Genomic DNA, 17,015 nt, shown 5'->3' with positions numbered 1-17,015 from the left:
GATAGCCAACGTGGTGCACTCCGGTGTCGGATTACAACTCCCAGCAGCCCCAGCACTATGGCCAATGGTCAGCTATAATGGGAGTTGTAGTCTGATGACGTTTGCAGAGGGCCACGTTAGCTACCCCTGCTGGGATATAAACTTTTGTTTAGAAAGGAATGCACATTTATAGCCCTCATAATTGTCAAGGTGATGCCTGCATTATATTTTAAAGAATCCCTGCAAAAGCAGTATTTAGGGAGAGGGTAACTTGTTTGTGCAAACTATAAGGAGGAGCCCGCAATAATCACAGAAATAGCTGCTGCCCATGGTCACAATTACCAGGATCACATTTGCCCCAACAAATATCATACACCTGGAGAAAGCCGGTGTCATACCGATAAGAAATGTACCATGTGAACCTTCCCTTACAGCAGCCTTCTTCAGCCTGATGCCCTTCTGATGTCTGGGACCACAACTCCCATCAGTTCCAACCAGCCGGCTAGGACTGATGGGAGTTGGGAATCCAAAACAACTTGAGAGCACCAGGCTGGCAGAAGCTGCGTTATGGAGTTGATTTCTTGACTCAGAGAAGGTCAGTATGAGGTCCCCTGTGCTTCTTCACACGTTTGTGATTTAAGAACACAAATGTAAAAAAAGAGATAGCCAACATGGTGCCCTCCAGATTGTGTTGGACTACAACTCCCAACCATAGGAACATCAGAAGAGCCTGCTGGATCAGGCCAGTGGCCCTTCTAGTCCAGAATCCTGCCCTCACAGCAACAAGCCAGACGCCTCAATAGGAAGCCTGCAAGCAGGACCTGAGCACTCTCCCCTCCTGCAGTTTCCAGCAACTGGTATTCAGTGCTGTCATGACTAGTAGCTGTCGATTACCTTGTCCTCCACTGTCCAATCCTTTTTTAAGGCCATCCAAGTTGGTGGCCGGTGGTCAGGGAAGATGGGAGTTGTAGTCCAACAACACCTGGAGGGCACAGCATTGGCTACCCCGATGTAACATGTAAATGCAATATATAAGCATTCACTGGTACTGGTGTTCCACATCTACCGTAGGAGTTGCCATTTGCAAACATCATTTCATCCAGGTTGGTTTATTGCAGAGCTAAGATCGGTTATGGCTGTTTATAATGTGTTCTTGGAAGCAAACTTGGCTTTACTGTTCCCTCACCTGTGAAAAGCCTCCCCCACCTCACATACACTGATAGTCTCACCAGTAAAGCTGTGGTTATGTTCTCATAAGCATAAGATGGCCCAAAACCATCCAGGAAGATAAGCATCAACCCTCACATGGGACACTGAATCACAAAAGAAAGCTGTCTGTTTTAACTGATGCCCATTGGAAAGCAACAGGTATCAGGCATCTTCTAAGTGAATGGGAGATGGCTAACTATGGGATCCTGTATGAGAAAAGGCCAACTGTTTTGTTATGAATGGGATCCCAGAAACAGTTGCTGGAAAAAGATCCTGATGTGCAATTACCTTGATTACCTTTTAGAAGGAAGCTATTGTTATGTATAAACCCTGGAGCATCTTTGCATATTCTGGAGACTGTGATGTCTCTCTACCCTTACATTTTCCTTAGGTGAACTGAAGCACCGTAAAATTAGATGGGAAGCAAAAGCAGCCTCAGTGGTAAGAAGTTATTTCTCCATTTCCTATCCCAGTGGTAAACACTTGAAGCTGCCCCGCACCAAGCCACACAACTGGTCCATCTAGCACATGTATGGGGAACCTTTGGCCCTCCAGATGTTGTTGAACTACACCTCCCACCACCCCTACCCACTGACCAGGCTTGCTGAGGCTGATGGGTGGGAGTTGTAGTTCAGCAACAATGGGAAAATGGAATAAACTGCTACTATCTGAATGCAGCCTAGGTAACTTGGGATTGGCTTATTATAACAGGGCTCATAGTTGCCAAATGGCTTAAACAGGATTAGGGAGTTCCTCAAATAGCCACTTAGTAGTGTTATGTATGCTCCAGTTAGATCATGAGCCGGGGGGGGGGGGGAACTGAGTCACACAGTACACAGCTATATTGTTTCCATTAATATGGTGGTGTTGAATGGCAAACCTATGTCTGTCCTGTACTAGTTCTGTGGTTTGCCAAATTTCTACTTCAGCAGCTTGACTCGTACTGATAGCAGGTAAAATTTTTCCTGAAAAGCTTTCCCTGCAAGTGATGGACAAAGTTTCACCTGCTCATGTTATGGGTAGTTATAACATCACAGGTGCAACAGGCCCAGGGAGAAAAAGGCCCCAGTCCTTATGATACTGCCAACCAGAGCAAATGCATGTATACTCAGAACTAGGTCCCACTGAGTTCAATGGGATTTACTGCAAACAGCACCAAGTAAACTGTGTATGAGATCAGGCTGTCAAGTTCTTAAATGGCTAGTTCCTCCTTGAAATGGCCTTAGAAACCATGAGTGTTTAACAACCAAACTAAATTTGTTCTTTTACTTAACTTGCCTCCTTGGCCTTGAGCTTTCTATTGAACCTGCATTATCTAAGCCAGGGCCAACCAACATGGTGCCCTCAACTCTCACCAGCCTCAGCCAGCATGGCCAATGGTCAGGGACGATGGAAGCTGGAGTCCAACAACATCTGGGCAGCACCACATTGGCTGCTCCTGAGCCAGGTTTTGCTTCAAGTGTGATTGCTACACAGTTTTATTTTCAACCTGTACACTCACAGAGTTTGAGGCTTTGGACACAGGTGGTAAGTAACTGAGTGCTGGACTTTTTATGGCTCTTCCCAGTAGGGTTGCCAGGTTCATGGCCTGAGACTGATCCTGTATCTTTAGGAGAAGAGAGAGTCAGCCAAGAGCAGGTGTTCTTGCAACACTGTAATGAGAAAAACCACAAGGTGGAATCCTCCCTTGGAACCAAGAGGTCTTCTATATCTTTAAAAGTTGTGCAGGGGGTAGGGAGAATTCCACTTTGTGGTTTTTCCCATTACTGTGTTGCAAGAACACCTGCACTTGGCTGACTCTCTCTTCTCCTAAAGATACAGGATCAGTCTCAGGCTATGAAACTGGCAACCCTAGTTCAAAGGAAGAGGGCAGCTCTTAAAACCTTGGCACAACATAAGCCAGCCTTCACCAACCTGCTGTCCTCTAAATGCTGTGGACTACAACTCCCATCAGCCCCTGGAGTGGTAGTCCAAAACACCTGGAGAGGTCAGTCTGGCAAAAGCCAGTATAACAGGTTTTGGATCCCATCACTTAACTAGGAAATAGAAACTGCTTTCAAGTTGATCCCGACTTATGGCGATCCTACGAATAGGGATTTCATGGTAAGTGGTATTCAGAGAGGGTTTACCATTGCCTCCCTCTGAGGCTAGTCCTCCCCAGCTGGCTAGGGCCTACTCAGCTTGCCACAGCTGCACAAGCCGGCCCTTGCCTTGTCTGCAACCGCCAGCTGGGGGACAACTGGGCTCCTTGGGACTATGCCGCTTGCCCATGGCTGCACAGGTGGCAGGGCACGGAACCCCTGAGCCACTCCCTGTGGGGGTGATCTTTAGCTGGCCCTTGACACCCAGGAGACACGGGTGGGGATTTGAACTCACAGACTCTGGACTCCCAGCCAGGGTCTTCTCCCCACTGTGCTACAAGGTGTCGCAATTGAGAGGCAACAGACTTCCACAAGGTGGGCACACAGCTTTTTTATAAGAGGCCCTGCTCCTTTGCCTAGAGTAGCTCAGGACACTTGTTAGAACTGCAGAAGTGTTTCCAATTACAAGAGGGTCTGCCCATGTTGGTGGGTGCTGGTAGCCAGCCAAACTCTGTGTGTGCGTCAACTCTATTCTCCTGAGGAGCGGAGGGCTCTTGTCTGTGATGTGCACAGTGGACACCGGAGGTGTTCAGAGCACAGCATGGCTGCAGCAATGATCACTTGCTCTCCTTCCCATTTCCAAGTGAGGGGATCTCCTCATAGGAGCAGAGGAAGTTCCTTATACCCAGTCAGACCATTGCTCCATCTAACTCAGCACTGTCTACACTGACTGGCAGCAGCTCTCCAGGATTTTCAGGCAGAGGCCTCTCACTACCCTACCTGGAGATGCCAGGGAGGGGGTTGAACCTAGGACCTGCATTGAAGGCGGATGTTCTGCCACTGAGCTACGGAGGAGGTGGGGAGGTGCCTGATGCAGCAAACACATTTGTAGATCTCCGCCTATCCCACTGTCAACAGTCATTTAAGCAATGTCTGTGTTTCAGGCTGCTATTACAAACATAGGAACCAGGCATTAAAAAGTTTGGCAATCCTGCTTTTAATATACAAAGGGATTAAAGCAGCTATATGCCTTCGATATTACTGTATATTCCTGCTCCAGTTCCACAAAGCCAAGCCAGGATTATTTTTGTGTTTTATCGGCAAAGTGAAAGCTGCAGCTCAAATTTCTGCTTATCTCTGGCTATTCAAGCAAACTGTCTGCTTGAAAAAAGAAGATCTTGCATTATTCCAAGTACTTTTTTCATATGCCAACCTACGAAAAAGCAAATGTCATTCACCTTTTAGCAAGTTTCCTAAAGCGGCCAGACAAATGGATTAACCCTGCTCAAAGCGAAGTGCTTGCAGAATCAGGACCTTCTCAGTTAGGAGTTCTATCAATCACTTTCTTCCAAGCTTTTGTCCACTTTCTTTTTTTGAAAAATTGTTTAAATTGCTTGGTGCAATAGCTAGTATTACTGGAACTACTGCCTGATGCAGTGGGAGAGCTTTAATGCTGTTGCATTCTCCACCATCAGGTTCCTTCCTCTCTCATTGGCTACACAGCAAAAACTGAAGGTCCCCCTTGTTTTAGCCAGAAGGGAGAGGAGTAAGGAGGGAAGCAAGAGGCAGCTGCCATCAATACTCTTTAAAGCAGGGATAGCCAATGTGGTGCCCTCCAGATGTTACTGGACTACAAGTCACATCACAGTCAGCCAGCATCAACAAGGATGATGGAATTGTGTTCCAGCAACATCTGTAGCATTGGCCAACCGTGGATTAAGACAACCTGACAACCTCTTGCCCTAAAAATAATTTTGGGCATGAACCCTCCCTCATTTCTCTTTTTAATTGTGATACTTAATGTTTAAATATTTATTCCCAGATACCATGTGACTGCATTGAGTCATTGTCATGCAGATTATTTTGCTTGAACTTAGACAGTTAAATGACTAATTAAATGGCTAATATATGCTCATCCATTACCACGTGGCATAATCTGTATGCCAAAATAACACTGGCTACTGTTTATTCACTCTTTGGATTTCCCCCCACACACACCAACCTAAGAAGCTACAACTTAAGCATATCTTATCTGTGCAAAAAGTAATTTGAAGGCAGCTTTAAACATGAAGAAGATTCCTACAATTTGGCAGCTTGTGTGCAAGAAATACTCTGCTGTAACCTGCAAGAACATCTTGTGTGATGCTCACCACACGTGTGTGCTTTGATGGAGAAGCTGCAGCTGGCCGCAACGTCCTGGCACACTCACCCACAATGAATTACATGCAGATTAAGGAAGCTACGATTGTCAACTTTTTTGCTGACTCTCTTCCTCTGATTTTTACTCAGCTAGCATGGGGAAAAGTAGCAGGTGAAGCTTCTCCTGGCACTGATATAAAAGCAATAGGAAATGTTTCATTATTTGTACATCAAGGTGCAGTTAAAGGTACAGTAGCAGTGTTAATACAAAAAAAGGTGACAGTCCTAATCAACATCACTCTTATGTGGTGCAATTCTGTAACTGTATCTGTCCTGAAACATGGTGAGTTGTGTAAGCCTTCACTGCGAGTTTTGTCAGTAGGCAGGGGACCCGTGCCCGAGTTTCCTGCACCCAGCGCTCTGCACATTATGCTACATTGGCTCTAGCTGGGGCAAAGTTATTTTAATATAAAATTTATTAAAGTGTGAGGATCAAAACTGATCTGATTTTAAAAAACAGTAAATATTGTCACTGATATAGCAATTCCCAAAGCAGATTAGGGCTCTGGCTTGCCAGGAGTCCAGAAATGGGAATTAAGGGGTGAATAAGTGGAACTGGAGACAGCAGAAGGATCAGGACATTGGCAATAGGATATTGGCATGAGATTCAAAAGTTTAGGAATAACTGTATTACAAGTGAAACTTGCAAAAAAAAAAGTCTGTTGTAGTATTGAATGCTTCTGTTCAGGGTGCCAGCCAGCCAGCCAGGACCTTTTCCAGAACACTCCATTCTATCAGACATGCCACTGAGCATGCTCAGACCTCATTTGGTTACTTTTAGGTTCCCCCCAATTAGTTTTTTTCCCTAAAGGTTTTTGTGCTTGTGAAAAACTTGGGGTTCTTATAACCCTACTGATACTTCCCTCCTGTGTGTGTGTGAATGGTGCCATTTTGCCTCATTTAAGATCCATGCTTGAAGAATCAGTTCACTATCAGTATATCATCATCATCCTTCTGTTAAAAATGTTCAAAGCGGCTTACAGCAGAAAATACCATAACAATAAAATTAACAGCAAGACAAAATTAAAAGAACTGAGGGCTCAGGGGCTGAATGTGGCCCTCCAGGCCTCTGTAACTGGCCCTCAAAACTCTCCCCAGGCCACACCCCTCCCTGGACCTGCTCTGCACTCTGAATGTTTTTGCCAGGCTGGAGTGAACCCCTGAATGGTGATAATGTTTTGAACTACAACTCCCACAATTTAGATCAGTATCGGAGACCCTGTCCTGCCACTGCATGAGGTTAGACGGGTGAGTACAAGAGACAGGGTCTTCTCTGTGGTAGTCCAAGAGGGCTGTGTGAGTGTGTGTGCAAAGGTAAAATTTACATTTGTTGCTCTGCCCACTTTTGCCTCTGGCCCCGCCCACCGCTGGCATGTGGCCCGCAAAAGGTTGCCTGGAAGGTAAAGTGGCCCTTGGGTTTAAAAAGGTTCCCTACCCCTGCAATATAATAGAGATTCAATACATTGAGTGATACCTAACACAGCACAAGTGGGTGCCCGCTTGTGCAAAGGGGCCTTCTGCTGCTTCTTCCCTCCCATGCAACCCCCCCGGTGTGCCCCAAAAATCTGCTCCAGAGGGTTGGGGACCCTTTTGGAGCAGATTTTAGGAGTACACAGGGGCTACAGGAGAGAGATAACAAACCAGAATTCGCATTGCACAAGTGGGTGGACATCATCGGATGTCACCCAAAAAATATTAAAACAGTAGTATTTATTTATTTATTTATTCAATTTGATCCCGCCCTTCCTCCCAGCAGGAGCCCAGAGCGGCAAACAAAGCACTAAAACACTCTACAACATCATAAAAACAGGTCTTAAAATACATTAAAACAAAACAGCATTAAAAACATATTTAAAAAAAAAACTTTTAAAAAGGGTTAAAAACATTATTAAAAAAACATATTAAACAATTCTGACACAGATGTAGACTGGGATAGGTCTCAACTTAAAAGGCTTGTTGAAAGAGGAAAGTCTTCAAAAGGCGCCGAAAAGATAGCAGAGATGGCGCCTGCCTAATATTCAATTCCTAATAGCACTCAATCATCACTTCAATTTAAAAGCAGCAGAACCATAAACATCCATAAAAAGCAGCAAATGTTAGTTGTTTGCTGAAATTAAACCAAATATTTAAAACCTGCCTTAAATTACAAAATGAGAAGAATGGCGGACTACCACAGAGAAAGCCCTGTCTCTTGTACTCACCCATCTAACTTCATGCAGTGGCAGGACAGGGTCTCTGATACTGATCTAAATCGTGGGAGTTGTAGTCCAAAACATCTGGAGGGCACTGTGATGCTCCTGTATTTTTATGACTATAAATATGGTAGGTGCATTAAGGTATATATGGTAAGTGGATTGAGTTAGAGGGGGGAGTACATGGGTTAGAATACTGGAGAATGCTGTATGATGATTGGCTGAGCGTCTGAATGGCTGAAGGTATAAATGAGAGGATGACAGTTGGTTCTGTTTTGTGGGGGAGTTGTTGGCGATTGGTTGTGGAGTGTGGATTGGAGTTGGTTGTGGGTTGGATTATATTTGGCTGGTATTTAGACAGAATATATAAGACTGGAAACATAAAGAGTGACACTATATGAAACCATACGCTTGTTAAACATTCCTAAAGTAATCTTGTTATTTCCTGGTGTTATCAAATAAATACTTTTATTGGTTTACCAAAAGCCTGATCCTTGGCTGGGGATACACAGACCAGAAGGGAGGGCAGGGTAATTACCAAGGCTGGAGGGAAACAGTATCAAATAAATGGTGGCAGCGGTGAAGATATCGTCAAGTATCCAGAGCAACCCAGGATTGTATGCTTTATAGACAAAGATACAGGGGGGTTGTGGACAGCAAGGGCACACAGACACAAAGTAACAAGCCATAGGGAGACTAAGGCGAAGTCTCTAGCAGTATTGTTTACAGGGAGTGGCTGGTGGTGCTACCTAGCAGTGGGATCTTGAGAGATCTGTGCTAGGGTGAGCTAAAAATAAAAAGTGTGATTCTGACTGCTGGTAGCCACGGGTGGGAGCCTGACAGGTGGTGCCAGGGAGAGAAACATTACAGGCACCAGCTTTGGGAAAGGCTGATCTAAAAGTTCAGGCAGGTTCATATGGGATAAGGAGTTCTTAAGGCAACCCGATCCTTGACTATTTAGGTTAGTTCCAGCGTTTTAAACTGAGCCTAGAAATGAGCAGGCAACCGATCTAGACCAGCATTAAATGCTCCGATTGTCAGGCCCCACACAGTTATCTGGCAGTTACATTGGGGACCAATGCAGCTTTAGAATTAATGTGTGTAAAACAATGTTTAAAAGAAAAGAAAATTAAATGGTCAGGAAAGAGATGCATATTTGAAGAAAGCCACTTCAGAAGTGCCAAGGAATTTGTTGAGTCCTGACCAGCCATGGCTTCCTTGCATCAGGTACCTCTATCAAATTCATACCAAACACATGCATAAAAATACTAAGCATGTATTTCCAAGCACATAGGATACATCCAAAATATAGAGCTGAATGTTGTGGTCTTTAACAATAAAAAGATTTACCTAAAAATAATGAGGTAAATTACCCTGAGGCTGCAAACGTAAACCCACTTTTTATTTGGGAATTGTTGCGCTGTGTGTAGTTGTGTTGCTTAATTTCATTTAAAAGCAGCACCACAGCAGCAAAGAGTAACAGCAGATGTTGAAATGTGAGTGTGCCAGCGTGTGCGTGCATTTACCTAAGAAAGCAGGCTTTTACCCTGCATCAGCATCGCTGAGACTGAAGACTTAGTAAAATAAGAAAAGCTACCTTATTTATCAAAATACATAGTAGATAGAAAGGCATACCTAGTTCTAACTAACTAGCTAAGTTGGAGGCATAACGCCCAGGTGCGGGAGTTAGCCCCATGCGTGGAGAGAGAGCAGAGACAGAGGGATGTCTCCTCTCTCCTGGACAGCCGGAGAAGAAAAGAATGGAAAGGGCGGAAGGAGGAAGGGCAGGGAAGCTTCCCTAAAGTCGTCACAGTCTAGCGACAGAAGGAAGCCAGTCAGAGCATCACAGGTAAAAGGTAAACAAAGCCTATCCATCTGGAAGACCCTAGCCCTATCTTCCCTTGCCCCACTTCCAACAGGAATAAGCCCCATTGAATTCAATAGGACTTACTTCTGAGGAGACATGTTGGAATTGCGCTTAGTCTCTTGCAGAAAAAACTTCAGTCTCCTGGGGACTAAAGTCCAACAATTTTTTTATGGCATCAGCTTTCATGGACTCAATTCCACAACACCCAAATCCACGAAAGCCTACGCCACAATATTTTTTAAAATCTTTTAGGTGTCACGTTGTTTGTGAAGTAACACTTCAGATGAGTTTTTCAAAACCAAGGTGCATTGTGAATCCGCTGCATTCTTTCATAGCTCCACATAGCTGTTGTGTTCTGTGGTAATGGATGTCTGTTATATTTCATGAGTCAGTTGCATTGTGGAATAAAGGCCAATCTAAGTGGGTTTTAATAGCTTTTAGAGTCCCTGGTGGTTTTAAATGGCTGTTAGTTTTAATGCTATTTTAAGATTCTTGCTATAATGCTGCTAAATACGCAAGTAGGAATGGCAACAAAAAGTTGCAGCATGGAGGTGCTCCTGTTCAAGGTTCTAGCCAGCCAGACAGGCCTTCTTTCAGGATACATCATTCCCCTGCTTTTCTGTCACACCCCTCCCCTCTAAACAGTCAGTTAGCAATCCATGGCCACTGAACTAACTCAGCCTTCATTAGGCTGTTTTTCAGGGAAGGGGTGGCTCCTTAAGTTCTCTCCCCCCTACTGGCCCACAAAGATATCTAGTACTTCTGCAAACCTTAGGTTTTCTCAAGTCTCCTGGTATCTTCTTCTTGCGTCTGGGTGCTCCTGTTTGGCTACAAAAACAACAACAAAAATAACTGGGAAATGGAGGAAATTATATTGTTAGTTGTTGGAACTTTCAATTAATGTAAGCCATCTTAAAGGCCTTTTAATGAAAGATGGAGCAGAAGTGTTTTAAATATTTAATGTATGTATCTTCCAGTGTATCTCTATGCATGTCTACTCAGAAACATTCCTCTTCCAGCAAGCCTTTTAGGTTGAGACCTTATTCCAGTCTGCGTCTGTGTTGGAATTGCTATTTAATAGGTTTTTAAACCTTTCCTTTTTTAAAAAGACTTTTAAAAAAAATGTTTTTAAAGATGTTTTGTTTTAATATATTTTAAAGTCTGTTTCTATGATGTTTTAAAGTGTTTCCCCCCCCCCCCGGTGTTTTTGTTTGCTGCCCTGGGCTCCTACTGGGAAGAAGGGCGGGATTAAATTAAATAATAAATACAATAAATAAAAATAAGCCCTACTGAGTTCAATGGGACTTAATATCAGGTAAGTGTGTATAGAATTGCACTTTTCAAAATGTCCCTTAAGAAAATAAGAAGAGCCTGCAGGATCAGGCCAGTGGCCCATCTAGTCCAGCATCCTCTTCTCTCAGTGGCCAACTAGATGCCCCAATGGGAAGCCTGCAAGCAGGACCTAAGCACAAGAGCACTCTCCCCTCCTGAGGTTTGCAACAATTAGTATTCAGTATACTGCCTCCAACTATGTTGTTTTGGAGTGTGTTGCCATCACTATGTTATTATTATTATTATTATTTATTAAATTTATTAGTCGCCCATCTGGCTGGTTGTCCAGCCACTCTGGGCGACGTACAAGATAAAACAATACATTAAAACATTAAAATTTAAAACCATAACAGTAAAAAACCTAACCCACCCCAAAAGCCTGCCTGAAGAGCCAGGTCTTCAAGGCCCGGCGGAAGCTTATCATAGAAGGGGCATGGCGGAGATCATTTGGGAGAGAGTTCCACAGGGTGGGGGCCACTATTGAAAAAGCCCTCTCTCTAGTCCTCACCAGTCTAGCTGTTTTAACCGGTGGGATCGAGAGAAGGTCTTCTGAGGCTGATCTTGTTGAGCGGCATCCCTGACGATGCTGGAGGCGCTCCTTCAGATAGACTGGGCTAAAAATGTATAGGGTTTTAAAGGTCAAAACCAACACCTTGAATTGGGCCCGGTAAACAACCGGTAGCCAGTGCAACTCCTTCAGCACTGGAGTGATGTGATCTTGCCGGCGGCTGCCTTTAATCAGACGAGCCGCCGCATTCTGTACCAGTTGCAGCTTCCGGACCGTTTTCAAGGGTAACCCCACGTAGAGCGCATTACAGTAGTCTAGGCGAGAGGTGACCAGGGCATGTACTACCAGTGGGAGCAGATGGTTGGGAAGGTAGGGGCGCAGCCTCCGTATCAGATGGAGTTGATACAGCGCCGCCCGGCTCACAGCCGAGACTTGAGCCTCCATGGTCAGCTGGGAGTCAAGAATGACCCCCAGGCTGCGGACCTGGTCTTTCAGGGGCAATCGTACCCCATTGAGCACCAGGTCCACATCCCCCAGCCTTCCCTTGTCTACCACAAACAGTACCTCGGTTTTGTCAGGGTTCAGCTTCAGCTTATTCCTTCCCATCCAGCCACTCACCGACTCCAGGCACTTGGACAGGGTTTCTACAGCCAACCTCGGTGAAGATTTAAATGATGACATTGCAGCCCAAATCTCCTGATGATTGCCCCCAGCGGCTTTATATAGATGTTGAACAGCATCGGAGAGAGGATGGAACCCTGTGGCACCCCACAAGTGAGAGGCCAAGGATCCAAAACCTCATCCTCCAATGCCACTCTTTGGTACCTACCAGAGAGGAAGGAATAGAACCACTGCAATACAGTGCCCCCCATGCCTAACCTCTTCAGGCGGTCCAGGAGGATAACGTGGTCAACGGTATCGAAAGCCGCTGAGAGATCAAGGAGGACAAGGAAGGTGCATTCGCCCCATCCCACGCCCTCCTCATATCATCTACCAAGGCGACCAAGGCTGTTTCAGTCCCATGTCCAGGCCTGAAGCCCGATTGAAATGGATCCAGATAATCCGCTTTCTCCAAGTGCGCTTGCAACTGTTTTGCCACCACCCGCTCAATCGCCTTGCCTAAGAATGGCAAATTTGAGACTGGGCGAAAGTTGTTCAGATCTTGGGGATCCAAGGAGGGCTTCTTTAAGATTGGTTTTATTACTGCCTCCTTGAGCGATGATGGCATTACTCCCTCTTTGAGAGATGTATTTACCACCATCATGTTGATGACATGCAGCTCTATTTCTCCTTTTCATCTTCTTCAGGTGAGGCTGTCAAGGTGCTGAACCAGTGCCTGGCTGTGACAATGGACTGGATGAGGGCTAATAAACCGAGGCTCAATCCAGACAAGACTGAGATGCTGCTAGTGGGCGGTTCTTCTGACCGGATGGTGGATGTCCAACCTGTCCTGGATGGGGTTGTACTCCCCCTGAAGGAGCAGGTTCGTAGCTTGGGGGTTCTCCTAGAACCATCTCTGTCACTTGAGGTTCAGGTAGCCTCGGTGGCACGGAGTGCCTTCTACCAACTTCAGTGGGTGGCCCAGCTGCGCCCCTATCTGGACAGGGATAACCTGGCTTCAGTTGTCCATGCCCTGGTAACCTCCAAGTTAGATTACTGCAATGCGCTCTACGTGGGGCTGCCTTTGAAGACGGTTCGGAAGCTGCAGCTTGTGCAAAATGCAGCGGCCAGATTGGTAACAGGGACCAGACGGTTTGAACATATAAAATCGATTCTGGCCCATTTGCATTGGCTGCCTGTATGTTTCCAAGCCCGATTCAAGGTGCTGGTTTTAACCTATAAAGCCTTACACGGCTTGGGACCACAATACCTGATGGAATGCCTCTCCCAACATGAACCCACCTGTACACTACGCTCAACATCCAAGGCCCTCCTCTGGGTGCCTACTCTGAGTGGTGGCCCCCAAATTATGGAATGATTTGTTTGACAAGGTGCGCCTGGCGCCAACACTGTTATCTTTTCGGTGCCAGGTCAAGACTTTTCTTCCAGGCATTTTTCAACAGCATTTGAATCGCACGTTTTTAACTTGCCTACTGGTTTGTATGGGTTTTAATTTGGTATGGATTAAATTTGTATACTTGTTTTTAATGTTTTTAATTGTTGTAAACCGCCCAGAGAGCTTCGGCTATAAGGCGGTATATAAATGCAATAAATAAATAAATAAATATGGAGGCAGAGCACAGCCATCATAGTAGCCATTGATAGCCTTATCCTCCATGAATTTGTCTAATCCTCTTTAAAAGCCATTCAAGTTGGTGGCCATCACTGCCCCTTGATCTGTGTGTGGGGTGTGTGTATGGCATGACACCTATGAGCACAGGCTGCTTGTGATGTTGTGAAAAAAGTTGTCAGATCACATGGTAAAGTGTCATACATTAATTGTTTGCGGCATCCAGACCCCTGTCACAGGGACTCATTGAAAGCCTCCTCTGTCTGGCAGTCATCTTGTGTATAGTAGCCCTGATCTGAGTTAAGTGACCTTGAATTCACCCTTGGTCTCTGAGGCAAAAGGGGGGGGATTATCATTTGTGTATCTATTTTTAAAACATCCAAAGCATTTCACATTATATTATGGCAATCATAATTACAACAACCAAGCAAAGTAGGCCAGTATTATCGTGTACATAATTTCCAATCACCCAGCATTGTCTAGCAGTGTATAAGAGATAAAATACTTGGATCTGAGAAATACAGGATATAGTTCTAGCTTTACCAGTGATTATTTATTTAAGACATTTATATACCACTTAATCATTCACATTTCTAAATGGTATACATAAAAACAACCCATACATAATATAAAATAATCATAAAAGCATACCTACCTTAAAATGCCTGCTGGAACAAGAAAGTCTTAATCATGCACCTGAAATTCAACAAGGAAGGCGCCTGTCTAATCTCATTTGGGACGGAGTTCCATAGGCTTGGGCCCACAAGATGGAATGCACAGCTTCTAGTCATTATGAGCCATACATCTAAGCCATGAGGGACCACACAGAGACTCATCCGAAAATCTCAGAGATTGAGCCAGGATATAAGGGTTCAGGTGATCTTTAAGATATCCTGGACCCAAGTTGTAAATTAACGCAAGAACCTTGAACCTGGCCAGGTAACATACAGGCAGCCAGTGCAAGCTTTTAAACATCTGAGATGTGCTGGCAGTAGTCTGTCCCCATCAACAGTCTAGCTGCAGAATTTAGCTCCACCTGTAGTCCCACATACAGTGCAATTGCAATAATTAAGACTTGAGGTTACCAATGCATGAATCACTGCAACCAGGCTATCCATAGATGGAGGCAATATGCTTCCAAATACCAGTTGCTGGAAACTGCAGGAGGGAAAAGTACTCTTGCACTCAGGTTCTGCTTGTGGGCTTCCCATAATGGGCATCTGGATTGGCCACTGGCCTGATCCTGCAGGACTCTTCATATGTTCTCATCCCTCTCCAAGAATGGGTGTAGTTTGTGTACCAGCCATAGCTGGAGAAAGGCACTCCTAGCCACTGAGCTACCTGAGCCGCAAGTGAGAAAGATGGATTCAGGAGCACCCCAGAACTACACATTTGTTCTTTCAGAGGGAGAGTAGCACCATCCAGGCAAACGGCTGATCTCCTGGACACTGCTTCTGGCCTTGGACAATTCAGACACTATGTAAGCTTAACTTGAACACAATGGGGCTTGCTTCCAAGTAAACATGAATAAATTTGTGCTGTCAGCCCCAGGTTCCCCAACTGTAAAAGGCCATGATACCATCCTTTCCTACAAGATAACTGTGAAGGCAAAAACAAGCCAGCTGCAATCCTAGGAACACCGATTTGAGAAAAAGTCTCCCAGAACTGGGTCGGCAAACCTACTCACATACATGGATATAGATAAATAAATTGTTTAAAAAGTTTTATCAATTTTATCTTTGTTTTTAATGATGGTTTTATGTATATTTGTTTTTGTTTTTAACTGGACTGTGTATTTTATCTGTGTTTTATTTATAATTTTAATTGAGCACCATTTGGACAGCAATCCAATACATGTCTACTATGGTTTCAGTTGATGCGGCCTGATGACATAGACAAGGTGCTTGTGACGATGCAGCCAGCAACATGTCCTCTCGACCCTTGCCCTTCTTGGATTATTAAAGCTTGCCCAGGAGGTTTGACCGAGTGGATTCAGGGTGTGGTCAATGCATCATTGCAGGAGGGAGTGGTTCCAGCCACCCTGAAAGTGGCGGTGATTTGAACACTCCTGAAGAAGCCCATCCTGGACCCATTGGTATGCAACTACTACCACCCGGTCACAAATATCCTCTTCTCAGGGAAGGTGATCAAGAGGGTTGTGGCGCAGCAATTGCAAGTACTCTTGGATAAAACAGATTATCTGGGTTCAGGCCTGGTTATGGGACTGAATCGGCCTTGGTCGCCCAGATGGATGACCTTTATTGGGAGAAGGACAGGGGGAATGTGACCCTGTTATTCTTACTTGATCTCTCTGTGGCTTTGATACCATTGACCATGGTATCCCTCTGGGCCAACTTGGTGAGATGGTATTGGAGGCACTGTTTTACAGTGGTTCTGATCCTATCTCCAGGGTCATTTTCAGATAATAGCATTGGGCAATTGTATTTCAACCCCTTGGCAGTTGTCCTGTGGGGTGCCACAGGATACCATCTTGTCCCCCATGCTGTTTAACATCTATATGAAGTCCTTGGGAGTGCTCATCAGATTTGGGGCAAGGTGTCAGCAGTACACTGATGATACCCAGCTGTATTTCTCTGTAACATCTGAATCAGGAGGCCATGCAAGCCATGGACCGCTGCCTGGACTCGGTGGTGGGCTGGGTGAGGGCCAATAAACTGACTCTGAATCTTAGTAAGATGGAGGTGCTGTGGGTTGGTGGTTTGAGTTCAGATAATTGGTCAGTTGCCAGCTTTGGATGGGGCCGTACTCCCGCTGAAAGAGCAGGTTCATAGTCTTGGGGTGCTCCTGGATCCATCTTTGTCACTAGAGGCCCAGGTGACCTCTGTGGCTAGGAGTGCCTTTCACCAGCTTCTGATGGTAAGACAGCTGTGGTCGTTCCTGGATTGGGATAGCCTGACCACTGTTGTCCATGCACTGGCAACCTCCAGACTAGTTTACTGTAATACGCTCTATGCGGGGCTAACCCTTCAGGTTGGTCCAGAAGCTGCAGCTGGTGCAAAATGCAGCAGCGAGACTGCTCACTGGAGCAGGTTATTGCCAACCGCTACTGAAAGAATTGCACTGGCTACCTATTAGCTACCAGGCTAAGTTCAAGGTTCTAGTTTTGGTGTATAAAGCCCTATACAGCTTGGGACCAGGATACCTGAAAGACTGTCTTATCCCTTATGTTCCCAGTCGATCACTGCGCTCTGCATGAGAGGGCCTCCTGCAGATACCATCTTATCAGAAGGTCTGTTCCACACAACATAGGAAACAGACCTTTAGTGTAGTAGTGCCGACCCTTTGGAATTCCCAACCCTTAAATATTAGACAGGCACCATCTCTGTTGCCTTTTTGGTGCCTACTGAAGACCTTCCTCTTTCAACAAGCCTTTTAAGTAGAGACCTTATCCCAGTCT

At 45.2% G+C, this 17,015-nt stretch overlaps 1 protein-coding gene across 14 annotated transcripts in view; it reads right to left on the bottom strand.

Annotated features, from left to right (window-relative positions):
- Positions 1-17,015, bottom strand: part of LOC133365151 (uncharacterized) — a 45,045-nt gene that overhangs the window by 26,493 nt on the left and 1,537 nt on the right. For 6 of the 14 annotated variants that reach the window (XR_009758115.1, XR_009758114.1, XM_061586615.1 and 3 more), the window contains 2 exons: positions 10,298-10,355; positions 5,420-5,598 (listed from right to left, as the gene is read on the bottom strand). The exons of 3 other annotated variants lie outside the window; for them this stretch is intronic. The gene's annotated coding sequence lies outside the window, so the exon portion shown is untranslated. Of the gene's footprint in view, positions 1-4,507; positions 4,739-5,419; positions 5,599-10,297; positions 10,356-17,015 lie in introns of those variants that run through there. 5 more of the 14 variants (XM_061586618.1, XM_061586619.1, XM_061586620.1 and 2 more) reach the window with 4 other exon arrangements.

The sequence above is a fragment of the Rhineura floridana genome, chromosome 10 (genome assembly GCF_030035675.1).
Source record: "Rhineura floridana isolate rRhiFlo1 chromosome 10, rRhiFlo1.hap2, whole genome shotgun sequence".
In the NCBI taxonomy this organism is placed as follows: domain Eukaryota; kingdom Metazoa; phylum Chordata; class Lepidosauria; order Squamata; family Rhineuridae; genus Rhineura; species Rhineura floridana.
This window is presented reverse-complemented; position numbering and strand designations above follow the sequence as displayed.